Source organism: Brienomyrus brachyistius, chromosome 1, assembly GCF_023856365.1.
Source record: "Brienomyrus brachyistius isolate T26 chromosome 1, BBRACH_0.4, whole genome shotgun sequence".
Classification (NCBI taxonomy): Eukaryota; Metazoa; Chordata; class Actinopteri; order Osteoglossiformes; family Mormyridae; genus Brienomyrus; species Brienomyrus brachyistius.
The window spans coordinates 32,084,685-32,099,444 of record NC_064533.1 but is presented as its reverse complement, the minus strand read 5'-3'; the positions used below and the strand labels follow the sequence as shown (position 1 = coordinate 32,099,444).

Sequence of the window (14,760 nt, the reverse complement as noted above, 5' to 3'; positions counted from 1 at the left end):
TGCCAATTCAGTTAACTGTATTTCTTTGTGTATGTGTTACTGTCTGTGTCTTATATTGCTTACATTTTTTATGTCTAAATTTTTTATTAATTTTTCATTTGCACTATGACCAACATTTTTCATGCACAAGAGTAAGAAGTGTGAAAGACACACCAATGATAATGTAGTGTCCCACTTAGGCAGGTTTACCACAAGGCAATTGCTCTTTTATTAACAGCCCTTAAAAGACTCCGTTCAACCACAAACAAGATTGGCTCCCACTTCATTTACATCGGGGTAACGGTGAGAGGCCACATGCTAGACACAGGGTCGCACACATGGTAGGTAATTACATAAATACATGAGGAGTGGGCAATGGACACATACGATACAGCTAAGTACAACACAGTCGTGAAAACACAGCACATCGTATACACAATTACACACAGATGGCCTATTTACAGTTCCATTCCAAACATGTCAGGATATGCAAAATAGTTTGGTAGACCATGGAGTCCGGTTGAAGGTCGACCTGTCTATTGCCCTGGGGGTGCAGAGGGCTGGTGCACGTGTTCCATACGCCCAGCATCCGTCAGACCTCTCCTAGCAGAATGAAGAATTCCTCCACCAACCTGGGCGCTGTCACAGCGGCGATTTGTCCTGCAACCGCATATACCTCGGGCCACTTAGTAATACAGTCTGTCGCCACGAGGATGTAGTGGTTCCCAGTGGTGGTGCTCAGAAAGGAGCCCAAAATGTCCACGCCGACAGGCTCCGTTGGACTGCCGCACTGCATGGGCAGAAGGGGGCCCGGGAGTGTTTGTGTGGGCTGGTGCTGCCTCGATACCACACTTCAATATGATACTGAGAAAAGTTTGGAAATTAAATGCTATTTTCAATACCAAACGTAGTATATACTGTAAGTCAATTAAAAATATATGTTTAAATCACAATTTTTTTTTGCAATAAAACCTTTTGTAAACTCAAGAAAACTACTGTACTAATAAGTACAGTAGCAGCCATTGTAATCACACTGTAATCATGATCAGAGATATTCACAAGCAGTAATTAATCTCCATTAAAAATTAGGCATAACTTTATAATTATTACAATGTATAACAACAGATATGCACTACGTTTACGTGTCTCCTTTATCGTGTCTCTCAAAGCACAAACACTTGTAACAACTGCACAACTTTAGAAGTTTGTATCCCAGTGAACAAATTAACTAATTAACATGACCTCATGAGATTGTATGGAGCAGATTCACAACCGCCTGGTAAAAAAATATTCCAGACTGTTGTCTTAATGCAGAAATGTTTAAAAAACATCACATCCCTACTTCAGCCGCAACAGGCAGATTAGTATTTAATTTGTTAAGAAATGGGACACCTCTCTCTCGAAACTCTTTGTATTGTGTCCAGCATCAGATAGTCAAATGTTTAGACAATTCATATTGTTTGCCTCCTTTGTCAGTATTGTGCACAACTTGCATATGTCCCGTGGTGTATTGTTTTCATTTGTCACAAAGCCAAAATAGTTCCAGATGCCAACTCATCCAGGCTGAAGGCCAGATGCTCCTCGGGATGCTGGGGTACGGTGGTCCGGTCTGGAATGACACCCTTCATCTCTGCTGGCTCCAAGTCCATCAGCATTTATATGTTCCAAGGCCTCTGGACCCTGCTGGACAGCTGTGGTTTGGTCTGGCACTGCCCCTGTCATCCCTGCCATGTCCGGTCTCTCCGTCCGCTGACCCACCTCCAACTGCTGCCAGTATTCGCACCCCACCCTGCGTTGCCGTGCAGCCGGTACACCGCGTGCTGGACGTTGGAGTTGTAGATCTGTGGCTTCTCCATCCACTTTACCATCTGACCCTCTGGCCCCTTGAAATTCATGAGCCAGGTTAGCAAGATGTGGTTGGACCACAGGAGGAACCGGCTGCCACAGACATACGAACGAAAGTGGGACAGTCCTGCCACAAATTCAACTCAATTCAAAGTCAACTCTAGACTCTCTACATGGACGTTTGGTCATACATCATTTATACAAAATAAATGGAATGTAAGCAAGTAAGCCTCAGGTCTTTGCCATTCTCATTGTTACAGTCCAGTCCACCTACACCATTTCTGCTCTTCTCTCCACGTCCCTGCTTCCAGTTACTACTTTCTACCGGTTCAAAAGCTCGCCGCACCTGCAAGAAACCAGCTTTGCTCATTTTTATTGTATTGGTTATTCCTTGATTGATTGTTCGCTCGGTAATTGACTTTGGCTTGTGTGTCTGGTTCCCGCTTGTGCTTATTTGGTACCTCTGTCTCAATTTTTTGTTGATTGCTTAGGTTTTTTGGATTTTTCACTTTGGTCAATGACTATGATTTTCATCTACCCTCTTTGTACTGTGGCTTTGGTTTATTTGTGCATTCGTCTGGTGCGTATGGAGTGACTGCCTTTTTGTTTTGTACATGTGTTGGTGCTGTTTTCCAATAAACAGGGAGTGAAGTAAGTTTATTGTCCTTCTGTTCTAATTTTCTTTTGCTGACAAAGTTAGTCTGGGTTTGCTTGTTATTTTAGCCTGTGAAGAGGAAATAACTAATCCTATACCATGTCAGGCTGAGCAAAACTGAAAGCCTAAACTGAGGATGATTCAGTTCCCGGAACAGCTGATTTCGATTAGTTCTGTTAATCCAGAGATGTTGATTCAGAATAATACAAATTCATGGTGAGATATAAAAAGGCATCACTAGTTAATCACTCTGCGATGGGCTGGCCCCCCATCCTGGGTTGTTCCCTGCCTCGTGCCCATTGATTCCGGGATAGGCTACGGACCCCCCGCGACCCAATAGGATAAGCGGTTTGGAAAATGGATGGATGGATGGATAGTTAATCACTGAAAAGGTGATCAATCATGGAGTCAAACAGGATAGACAAAGAGCTGCATATTTCACTGAACTCAAACAAGAGGAGTTACAGTCAAAGCTGCAAAAAACAGGGATATCGCATGGCAAAAAAAAAATCACTGATTGAGTGAACACCTATGTCAAATTTATGCAATCAATATATAACCTGTTTAAAGAATTTCCAGACGAAAAGATCTTAAAATGATATAGTTTAGCATTCTTGAGTTATATGTGGTTGTATGCACAAAAGCAATATTTCACTGGACGCACTGACCATGCAGTGTCTGTATTATATCAATCTCACATGTATACAGGTACAGACATATATTTTGCACAACCAAAATTTGCCTCAAAACTATTCAGCATCTAATATTAGTCATTCAGTTTGTGAAATGATGTAACTCGGGAGCTGCTAAATGCACTTCACAACAAATCAAAAACAAAGACAAGGTAATGTATTATTCAAATAGCAACTTATAAAACGACATAATCATAACGCTATATATTACAATGGTAGCCCAGTCATTTACTGTTTTACCCCATAGCCAACAGGAAGAAAGCAGAGGCCCACATCTACTCCATTAACTCCAGCTGAGGAACAGGCACCAAAATCCAGGGAGGCCCTTCATTGAAGGTATCCCTGGGGGTACTTCATCTGAGGCAACCACCTCTAATGATACAACCATCTATATGAAAGGTACTGTCTCATATTCACTCATTCGGTAAATACAGAGCAGTTCCCCACTTTAATGCATACATCACATTGCGTTCAGTCTCTGAAGGGTGTCTTAAGCTGATGGATATCCCTCCACAAGTACACATATACATATTGTAGACAAACACCTTTCTGTGATGATGATGAAGACAGTGAAGAATATGATGAGGAGACCCTCTCTGCAGTATCTACTAACAGTCCAGCTGAGGCATGCAAATACGTTCTGCAGGAAAATGAATTTCAGGGTAATCGGAGATTTGCACACTGAACGTTAATTATTGATTTTTCTTCAGGTTGTGGCTACAAAGAGCAGTTCACATCCCCCAGTAGAGGAACATGCAATGACCTCCACACAACAGCCTCACACTGTAATGTCGTGTGACTCCATAATACGTCAATGTGATTTTACGTTACAAATCGACCGAGTTGTCCAAGTTACATCTGGTGAAGCAGATTGAGGAATGTGACCTCCAGCTGGATTACGTAGTTAGAACTGGACCAGAACCATCTTTAAATCATAAAAACGAACCTGGAAACAGAAATACTGCAGTATCGATTACAGGCATGTTCTGAATGAAATACATTATTTCCTTTGTCACCTGACAGTGTCTTTAAACATTTATTATTTTGCAAGAAATTAAGAAAAAAGACAAATAAACAAGCTAAGAGTAGTTTTATAACAAAATATTGCATACAAAAAATAACACTTTGGGGGGAAAATCTGCCCGCAACAAATTCTGAAGTGATTGCTGCACAATAATGTCACAGTTGAGAGAGCAAGACTGATGCAGTGTGTTGCGAAAGCTTTCCTTCAATATGCCTTCGCTTTTAGGCATTTACGTTCTAGAAAGTCATGAATCGGGCAAAATGAGCATAAATGTGTATTATTTTATGTGCATTCACGCTACTATGACAAGAATTTACTGTGCATTTTAGCCTTTATGCTGCGTTCATGTACAATTTAGCCACATAAAGGTTAAAATGCATGGTAATTTTATAATGTCATAATACATTTTTAATGAGTATGAAACAAGGGACAGGTGTAACCCATAGACATTAAATGAAACATTAAGAACTCAGAGTAACGAGACAAAGGTGAGGGTAATTAACAACACTGTAGATTCAAACACCAGGAGAAACTGGGAACACAGGTAAAACAAAACATAACTTAAACTAGACAGAGTAAACGGGAGCAAAAACATCAATAAGGACTGAAACTGAAATACATGAAGACAAGGACATAACTAAGGGAAACTGAATCAAAAACAGCAAAAAAACATAAAAATGTCCAAACAGGTGAGGCTAGCCTCTGACCAGTCTCAAATCCACAACAGAGGAGTTACTGCACTCAGAGCCACCTGTGTAGCCCGTTTAGCCACATGGCAGTACAAGAAACAGAGAAACACACGAAATGGGATAGACAGCGACACCTGCTGACCAAATGAGATAATGACATACAGAATGGGGCAAGACACAGATTCATCCTGACAGCAACATATTCTTAAACAACTTGTACAAAGCCACAGCTGACAATTAATTCATCAATTAAATAATCTCAAATTTGTTGCACAACCATTAAATTGTATATTAGTAAATTTAAAAGGACTGCAACCAACATAAACAAAGTATCTTCACTACTTACATACAAGTATAATATCAAAAGTTTATTCTCTATATTATGAATCATTTGGATTGTGTCTTTGTACATAGGTACATAAGGTAAACCCACAGAGAAAATTATCGGGGTATGCCAGTAGTATGGATAGATACTGAAAAATGTAGGGGAATACAACGATTTGGATGTGAATGCCTTTGTCACGATCGCCGTTCAACGGGAGCGGCGGACGGGCAGGAAACAGGCAAGGCGGGCAGGATACGGGGAAATACGGGGATTTATTAGGAACACGGGGGTGCAGGAAACATCTCACGCAGATGGACTTCAATGACGGACACTGAACTCTGGTAAGACATGGACTCAAATAGACAGGACTGATTGAAAATAATCGGACACAGCTGGGTACGATCAGGGAAGCACACGTGGGTAATCATTGGGCGTGGCACACACGAGGATTGGACGAGCCGGGCATGACAGCCTTGACCTCAGGAACTGCAACACAGCATGCTTGTACAGTACGCAAACCTGATTTAGTCTGTGGAAGGTTGCCTGGACTTAGTAGGTCTACATTATGGTTGTCTGTGCGGAGTAGATCATAGCTGTGAATGGGGCACTGCAACTATGCTGACACCTGGATCATCTGGTGAACGTAGGATATGTGTTCAGTGAATGATTGCAAGTAAATAAGCAGTTAATTGATATAAGAACATAAGAACATAAGAACTATACAAACGAGAGGAGGCCATTCGGTTCATCAAGCTCGCTTGGGGAGAACTAAACTAATAGCTCAGAGTCGTTAAAATCTTATCTAGCTCTGATTTAAAGGAACCCAAGGATTCAGCTTGCACTACATTATCAGGCTACTCCATACTCTGACTACACGCTGTGTAAAGAAGTGCTTCCTTAAATCCAGCTTGAAATGTTCTCCCGCTAATTTCCACCTATGGCCACGAGTTCATGTATTTAAACTAATGCTGAAGTAACTATTTGGTTGAACAGCATCCAAACCTGTTAGAATCTTATAAACCTGGATCATGTCCCCCCTCAGTCTCCTTTGCTTGAGACTGAACAGATTTAGCTCAAGTAACCGTTCCTCGTATGACATTCCTCTAAGGCCAGGAATCATTTTTGTGGCCCTACGCTGCACCTTTTCTAAGGCCACAATGTCCTTTTTAAGATATGGTGACCAAACCTGCACACAATATTCTAGGTGAGGTCTCACCAAGGAATTGTATAATCTTAGCATTACCTCCCTTGACTTAAACTCCACACACCTGGAGATATACCCCAACATCCTATTGGCTTTTTTTATTGCTTCCCCACACTGGCGAGAATGGGACATGGAAGCATCAACATACACACCAAGGTCTTTCTCATGATCAGCTACCTTTATTTCAGTGACACCCATGAAATACCTGTACTTTATATTTCTGCTCCCTAGATAGAGTACCTTACATTTATCGACGTTAAATTTCATCTGCCAGGTATTGGCCCAGTCACTAATTAAATCAAGATCCCGCTGTAGCTGCTGAGCCGCTAATTCAGTATCTGCTACACCACCCACCGTGGTGTCATCTGCAAATTTCACCAGTTTACTGTATATATTGGTATCCATATCATTTATGTAAATTAGGAACAATAGTGGTCCTAAAATCGAACCCTGCGGTACCCCACTATGAACGCAAGCCCACTGTGACATTGTGCCTCGCTGTTTCCTATCTGTTAACCAGTTATCAATCCAGGTCGCTACGGTACCTAAAATACCTGTCGCTTTGAGTTTAAGTAGGAGCCTCTTGTGGGGGACAACATCAAAAGCCTTTTGGAAATCTAAGTAGATGACATCATAGGCCTTCTTATCATCAACTTCCTGAGTAGCTTCCTCAAAAAACTCCAACAGATTTGTTAAACAGGATCTACCTCTCCTAAATCCATGCTGGCTATCCCGCAAAATGTTATTGGAGTCCAGATAATCTACCATTTTCTCTTTGATTATAGCCTCCATAACTTTACCAGTTACACAAGTTAGACTGATTGGCCTATAGTTAGACAAATTACTTCTATCCCCTTTTTTGAAAATGGGCGTTATGAAGGCGTGCTTCCAATCAGAAGGTACCACACCTTCAGATAAGGATTTTTGAAACAGTAAAGTTAAGGGTCGACAAATAATATGCCTCATCTCTTTTAACACTATAGGTAAGATGCCATCAGGGCCCTGTGATTTATTTATTTTGAGCTTAAAGACATATAAAGAATATATATATATATATATATATATATATATATATATATATATATACACGATGACAGATTAACTGTCTTGTTAAGGGCTCTGTAATTGATGCATGGGTGCGGGCCACCATGGTTCTTCTCAATGATGAAAAAAACAGAGACAAGTCGAGAGATGTACCACTGGATCAATCCTGATTGAAGGCCGCTTTCATTGTACTGCTCCATGACTTGGGACTCAGGCGGGGTGACTGGGCTGACTTGCTCCTTGGGTAAAGTTAAGCAAGCCTATCGGGCAGTCCCAGGGATGGTGTGGCATTGGTTTTACATATCCCAGTCTCAGAATTCAGTGGGGATCTTGTGGTTTCTGAGCTATTGACAGAGGTAGAAAAAAATGGAGGCAATTGGAGAAGAGGCTGGACTCCAAGTGGCGATCTTTCAGTGCGGCAGTTTTGTTTGTGCATATGTGGATGTCCAGTGATAGCAGGATGACAAAGAAGGTTTGGCAGGATGAGCTGTACTTCTTCTTGGTAGAACATCCCGAGCTGGAGAATGATGGGATCGGTGTTGTGAGTGATGAGACTGGTTCCCAATGCCAAGCTGCCCATGGATTGAGTAGGTAGAGTCAGGGTCAATATAGCTGATGTTAATCCCATAGGAGGTTATCTAAATAAATTGACAACTGGATATATTCCTCAAAACCCAGATCTTCCCCACAGCATACCATCATTGCTTGTAGGTCTGGGAGTATGTCCCAGTGATAAGCTCTGGGGAAGGATGGTTCAGTCAAGCAGTTAGAGTCTGTAACTCAATGACAGCCTTGGACACCAGATGGGATTGTTGATGAGGGTTCCAGCAAAAGATTGCAACCTTTGTACATTAAGGTGGGGTCTTTCTAGTAAACCACAGGAGGATCCCTAGACAGATTGAAACGTGGACGCAGCAGATAGTTCATAATGAAAGGGGGTTCCATCTGAAAAATAAGATGTGGCTTAATTATAAAAGAGTGTCTGAGAGCCTTAATTAAAAAAAAAGTATCAGACTTTTAATCTGAGGGTCTAGACTTCCTGCTTGGTCCATGTTTCCTTAGGGTTCTCTGGGAAGTCAGTCTTGCAGGATTCTTTTTTCACTCTTTAGGGAAACATGTGTAGCTCAGTCAGTAGAGCATCGGACTTTTAATGTGAGGGTCCTGCGTTCAAGTGCCTGTTCAGGTAGGATTCCTTTGTGTTTTCCAGGATGTCAATCTTATGAAGTTCTTTTAATTATTCACCAAGCAGCTCAAAGTCTTGGTGCATATCATGGTGACATCCAGGATGGCTTGGCAAGTTTTGAATGTATACCGATAGTATTTTCCACAAACATAAAATGTATTGAATCAAGTGTGTTTCTTCCTCTTAAATAAGATGTGGTTCTGGCTTTGAATGGAATTGTACATCAGTTTGAAACGTAAAGGACAAACCTGCCCTCCCTTGGAATACCTTTCTAACCAGTGCTGGTTACAAATCCTAAATCAAGTAGGATAATGTCAGCAGACTGCCATACAGCAATTCCTATTGAATGGTAGTAGCACATCAAAATAATTTTCTTTGACAAGACACTGTCCAATAACTTGTTAGGATAATGCCATATTTTTTCAACTTGATTTTCGCTCGCTCGTTACACATCCCATTGTACCTAACGTGACATATTTTTATCAGTTATGACATCAGATCTTGGCACATGGTCTTGTTTGTCTTCTAGAATAGCATTCGTTCTCATTCAATATTTTCTAATCCGGCCTAGTCTTAAGAATGCCAGTTATCAGTTATAAAGTGTCCCGACATTGGTGGTTGCAATGTTTTTGGATGTGACGTGGGTTTCTTCTGGAAGTTGAGTTCAAACATATGGCAGCATTTCCTGAAGCCTGTGTAGCTCAGTCGGTAGAGCATCAGACTTTTAAGCTGAGGGTACAGGGTTCAAGTCCCTGTTCGGGCAGCGTCCCCTAGTGTTCTCCTGGATGTCAATCTTGTGGAGTTCTTTTAATTATTCAAAAAGCAGGTCAAAGTCTTGCTGCATGTCATGGTGACATCCAGGATGGCTTGGCAAGTTTTGAATGTATACCGATAGTTTTTTCCACAAGCATGAAATGTATTAAGTCAATTGTGGTTCTTGCAATTAAATAAGATGTGGTTCTGGCTTTGAACGGAATTGTACATCAGTTTAAAACGTAAAGGATAAACCTGCCCTCCCTTGGAATACCTTTCTAACCAGTGCTGGTTAGAAATCCTTAATCAAGTAGGATAATGTCAGCAGACTGCCATATAGCAATTCCTATTGAATGGTAGTAGCACATCAAAATAATTGTCTTTGAGAAGACACTGTCCAATAACCTGGTAGGATAATGCCACATTTTTTCAACTTGATTTTTGCTCGCTCGTTACACATCCCATTGTACCTAACGTGACATATTTTTATCAGTAATGACATCAGATTTTGGCACATGGTCTTGTTTGTCTTCTAGAATAGCATTCGTTCTCATTCAATATTTTCTAATCCGGCCTAGTCTTAAGAATGCCAGTTATCAGTTATAAAGTGTTCCCACATTGGTGGTTGCAATGTTTTTGGATGTGACGTGGGTTTCTTCTGGAAGTTGAGTTCAAACATATGGCAGCATTTCCTGAAGCCTGTGTAGCTCAGTCGGTAGAGCATCAGACTTTTAATCTGAGAGTCCAGAGTTCAAGTCCCTGTTCGGGCAGTGTTCTCTCGTGTTCTCCAGGAAGTCAATCTTATGAAGTGCTTTTAATTACTCACCAAGCAGGTCAAAGTCTTGCTGCATGTCATGGTGACATCCAGGATGGCTTGGCAAGTTTTGAATGTATACCGATAGTATTTTCCACAAACATGAAATGTATTAAGTCAATTGTGGTTCTTCCTCTTAAATAAGATGTGGTTCTGGCTTTGAACGGAATTGTACATCAGTTTAAAACGTAAAGGATAAACCTGCCCTCCCTTGGAATACCTTTCTAACCAGTGCTGGTTAGAAATCCTTAATCAAGTAGGATAATGTCTCCAGACTGCCATACAGCAATTCCTATTGAATGGTAGTAGCACATCAAAATAATTGTCTTTGAGAAGACACTGTCCAATAACTTGTTAGGATAATGCCACTTTTTTTCAACTTGATTTTCGCTCGCTCGTTACACATCCCATTGTACCTAACGTGACATATTTTTATCAGTAATGACATCAGATCTTGGCACATGGTCTTGTTTGTCTTCTACAATAGCATTCGTTCTCATTCAATATTTTCTAATCCGGCCTAGTCTTAAGAATGCCAGTTATCAGTTATAAAGTGTTCCCACATTGGTGGTTGCAATGTTTTTGGATGTGACGTGGGTTTCTTCTGGAAGTTGAGTTCAAACATATGGCAAAATTTTCTGAAGCCTGTGTAGCTCAGTCGGTAGAGCATCAGACTTTTAATCTGAGAGTCCAGAGTTCAAGTCCCTGTTCAGGCAGCATCCCCTAGTGTTCTCCAGGATATCAATCTTGTGGAGTTCTTTTAATTATTCAAAAAGCAGGTCAAAGTCTTGCTGCATGTCATGGTGACATCCAGGATGGCTTGGCAAGTTTTGAATGTATACCGATAGTGTTTTCCACAAACATGAAATGTATTAAGTCAATTGTCGTTCTTCCTCTTAAATAAGATGTGGTTCTGGCTTTGAACGGAATTGTACATCAGTTTAAAACGTAAAGCATAAACCTGCCCTCCCTTGGAATACCTTTCTAACCAGTGCTGGTTAGAAATCCTTAATCAAGTAGGATAATGTCAGCAGACTGCCATATAGCAATTCCTATTGAATGGTAGTAGCACATCAAAATAATTGTCTTTGAGAAGACACTGTGCAATAACCTGTTAGGATAATGCCACTTTTTTTCAACTTGATTTTCGCTCGCTCGTTACACATCCCATTGTACCTAACGTGACATATTTTTATCAGTTATGACATCAGATCTTGGCACATGGTCTTGTTTGTCTTCTAGAATAGCATTCGTTCTCATTCAATATTTTCTAATCCGGCATAGTCTTAAGAATGCCAGTTATCAGTTATAAAGTGTCCCGACATTGGTGGTTGCAATGTTTTTGGATGTGACGTGGGTTTCTTCTGGAAGTTGAGTTCAAACATATGGCAGCATTTCCTGAAGCCTGTGTAGCTCAGTCGGTAGAGCATCAGACTTTTAAGCTGAGGGTCCAGGGTTCAAGTCCCTGTTCGGGCAGCGTCCCCTAGTGTTCTCCTGGATGTCAATCTTGTGGAGTTCTTTTAATTATTCAAAAAGCAGGTCAAAGTCTTGCTGCATGTCATGGTGACATCCAGGATGGCTTGGCAAGTTTTGAATGTATACCGATAGTTTTTTCCACAAGCATGAAATGTATTAAGTCAATTGTGGTTCTTGCAATTAAATAAGATGTGGTTCTGGCTTTGAACGGAATTGTACATCAGTTTAAAACGTAAAGGATAAACCTGCCCTCCCTTGGAATACCTTTCTAACCAGTGCTGGTTAGAAATCCTTAATCAAGTAGGATAATGTCAGCAGACTGCCATATAGCAATTCCTATTGAATGGTAGTAGCACATCAAAATAATTGTCTTTGAGAAGACACTGTCCAATAACCTGGTAGGATAATGCCACATTTTTTCAACTTGATTTTTGCTCGCTCGTTACACATCCCATTGTACCTAACGTGACATATTTTTATCAGTAATGACATCAGATTTTGGCACATGGTCTTGTTCGTCTTCTAGAATAGCATTCGTTCTCATTCAATATTTTCTAATCCGGCCTAGTCTTAAGAATGCCAGTTATCAGTTATAAAGTGTTCCCACATTGGTGGTTGCAATGTTTTTGGATGTGACGTGGGTTTCTTCTGGAAGTTGAGTTCAAACATATGGCAGCATTTCTGAAAGCCTGTGTAGCTCAGTCGGTAGAACATCAGACTTTTAATCTGAGGGTCCAGGGTTCAAGTCCCTGTTCTGGCAGCGTTCTCTCATGTTCTCCAGGATATCAATCTTGTGGAGTTCTTTTAATTATTCAACAAGCAGGTCAAAGTCTTGCTGCATGTCATGGTGACATCCAGGATGGCTTGGCAAGTTTTGAATGTATACCGATAGTATTTTCCACAAACATGAAATGTATTAAGTCAATTGTGGTTCTTCCTCTTAAATAAGATGTGGTTCTGGCTTTGAACGGAATTGTACATCAGTTTAAAACGTAAAGGATAAACCTGCCCTCCCTTGGAATACCTTTCTAACCAGTGCTGGTTAGAAATCCTTAATCAAGTAGGATAATGTCTCCAGACTGCCATACAGCAATTCCTATTGAATGGTAGTAGCACATCAAAATAATTGTCTTTGAGAAGACACTGTCCAATAACTTGTTAGGATAATGCCACTTTTTTTCAACTTGATTTTCGCTCGCTCGTTACACATCCCATTGTACCTAACGTGACATATTTTTATCAGTAATGACATCAGATCTTGGCACATGGTCTTGTTTGTCTTCTACAATAGCATTCGTTCTCATTCAATATTTTCTAATCCGGCCTAGTCTTAAGAATGCCAGTTATCAGTTATAAAGTGTTCCCACATTGGTGGTTGCAATGTTTTTGGATGTGACGTGGGTTTCTTCTGGAAGTTGAGTTCAAACATATGGCAAAATTTTCTGAAGCCTGTGTAGCTCAGTCGGTAGAGCATCAGACTTTTAATCTGAGAGTCCAGAGTTCAAGTCCCTGTTCAGGCAGCATCCCCTAGTGTTCTCCAGGATATCAATCTTGTGGAGTTCTTTTAATTATTCAAAAAGCAGGTCAAAGTCTTGCTGCATGTCATGGTGACATCCAGGATGGCTTGGCAAGTTTTGAATGTATACCGATAGTGTTTTCCACAAACATGAAATGTATAAAGTCAATTGTGGTTCTTCCTCTTAAATAAGATGTGGTTCTGGCTTTGAACGGAATTGTACATCAGTTTAAAACGTAAAGCATAAACCTGCCCTCCCTTGGAATACCTTTCTAACCAGTGCTGGTTAGAAATCCTTAATCAAGTAGGATAATGTCAGCAGACTGCCATATAGCAATTCCTATTGAATGGTAGTAGCACATCAAAATAATTGTCTTTGAGAAGACACTGTGCAATAACCTGTTAGGATAATGCCACTTTTTTTCAACTTTATTTTCGCTCGCTCGTTACACATCCCATTGTACCTAACGTGACATATTTTTATCAGTTATGACATCAGATCTTGGCACATGGTCTTGTTTGTCTTCTAGAATAGCATTCGTTCTCATTAAATATTTTCTAATCCGGCCTAGTCTTAAGAATGCCAGTTATCAGTTATAAAGTGTTCCCACATTGGTGGTTGCAATGTTTTTGGATGTGACGTGGGTTTCTTCTGGAAATTGAGTTCAAACATATGGCAGCATTTCCTGAAGCCTGTGTAGCTCAGTCGGTAGAGCATCAGACTTTTAATCTGAGGGTCCAGGGTTCAAGTCCCTGTTCGGGCAGTGTTCTCTCATGTTCTCCAGGAAGTCAATCTTATGAAGTGCTTTTAATTACTCACCAAGCAGGTCAAAGTCTTGCTGCATGTCATGGTGACATCCAGGATGGCTTGGCAAGTTTTGAATGTATACCGATAGTATTTTCCACAAACATGAAATGTATTAAGTCAATTGTGGTTCTTCCTCTTAAATAAGATGTGGTTCTGGCTTTGAACGGAATTGTACATCAGTTTAAAACGTAAAGGATAAACCTGCCCTCCCTTGGAATACCTTTCTAACCAGTGCTGGTTAGAAATCCTTAATCAAGTAGGATAATGTCAGCAGACTGCCATACAGCAATTCCTATTGAATGGTAGTAGCACATCAAAATAATTGTCTTTGAGAAGACACTGTCCAATAACTTGTTAGGATAATGCCACTTTTTTTCAACTTGATTTTTGCTCGCTCGTTACACATCCCATTGTACCTAACGTGACATATTTTTATCAGTAATGACATCAGATCTTGGCACATGGTCTTGTTTGTCTTCTACAATAGCATTCGTTCTCATTCAATATTTTCTAATCCGGCCTAGTATTAAGAATGCTTGTTTTCAGTTTTAAAGTGTTCCCACATTGGTGGTTGCAATGTTTTTGGATGTGACGTGGGTTTCTTCTGGAAGGTGAGTTCAAACATATGGCAGCATTTCTGGAAGCCTGTGTAGCTCAGTCGGTAGAGCATCAGACTTTTAATCTGAGGGTCCAGGGTTCAAGTCCTTGTTCGGGCAGCGTCCCCAAGTGTTCTCCAGGATGTCAATCTTGAGG

At 40.6% G+C, this 14,760-nt stretch overlaps 8 non-coding genes across 8 annotated transcripts; all 8 read left to right on the top strand.

The window, feature by feature from the left end:
* Window positions 1–9,330: 9,330 nt before the first annotated feature.
* Window positions 9,331–9,403, top strand: trnak-uuu (transfer RNA lysine (anticodon UUU)). Its single transcript has one exon. It is a non-coding gene; the product is annotated as a tRNA-Lys (tRNA).
* A 687-nt stretch (window positions 9,404–10,090) lies between these two features.
* On the top strand, window positions 10,091–10,163 carry trnak-uuu (transfer RNA lysine (anticodon UUU)). Its single transcript has one exon. It is a non-coding gene; the product is annotated as a tRNA-Lys (tRNA).
* Window positions 10,164–10,850: 687 nt separating this feature from the next.
* On the top strand, window positions 10,851–10,923 carry trnak-uuu (transfer RNA lysine (anticodon UUU)). Its single transcript has one exon. It is a non-coding gene; the product is annotated as a tRNA-Lys (tRNA).
* A 687-nt stretch (window positions 10,924–11,610) lies between these two features.
* On the top strand, window positions 11,611–11,683 carry trnak-uuu (transfer RNA lysine (anticodon UUU)). The gene has a single exon. It is a non-coding gene; the product is annotated as a tRNA-Lys (tRNA).
* A 687-nt stretch (window positions 11,684–12,370) lies between these two features.
* trnak-uuu (transfer RNA lysine (anticodon UUU)) lies at window positions 12,371–12,443 on the top strand. Its single transcript has one exon. It is a non-coding gene; the product is annotated as a tRNA-Lys (tRNA).
* Window positions 12,444–13,130: 687 nt separating this feature from the next.
* Window positions 13,131–13,203, top strand: trnak-uuu (transfer RNA lysine (anticodon UUU)). The gene has a single exon. It is a non-coding gene; the product is annotated as a tRNA-Lys (tRNA).
* A 687-nt stretch (window positions 13,204–13,890) lies between these two features.
* trnak-uuu (transfer RNA lysine (anticodon UUU)) lies at window positions 13,891–13,963 on the top strand. The gene has a single exon. It is a non-coding gene; the product is annotated as a tRNA-Lys (tRNA).
* Window positions 13,964–14,650: 687 nt separating this feature from the next.
* trnak-uuu (transfer RNA lysine (anticodon UUU)) lies at window positions 14,651–14,723 on the top strand. Its single transcript has one exon. It is a non-coding gene; the product is annotated as a tRNA-Lys (tRNA).
* Window positions 14,724–14,760: the final 37 nt, after the last annotated feature.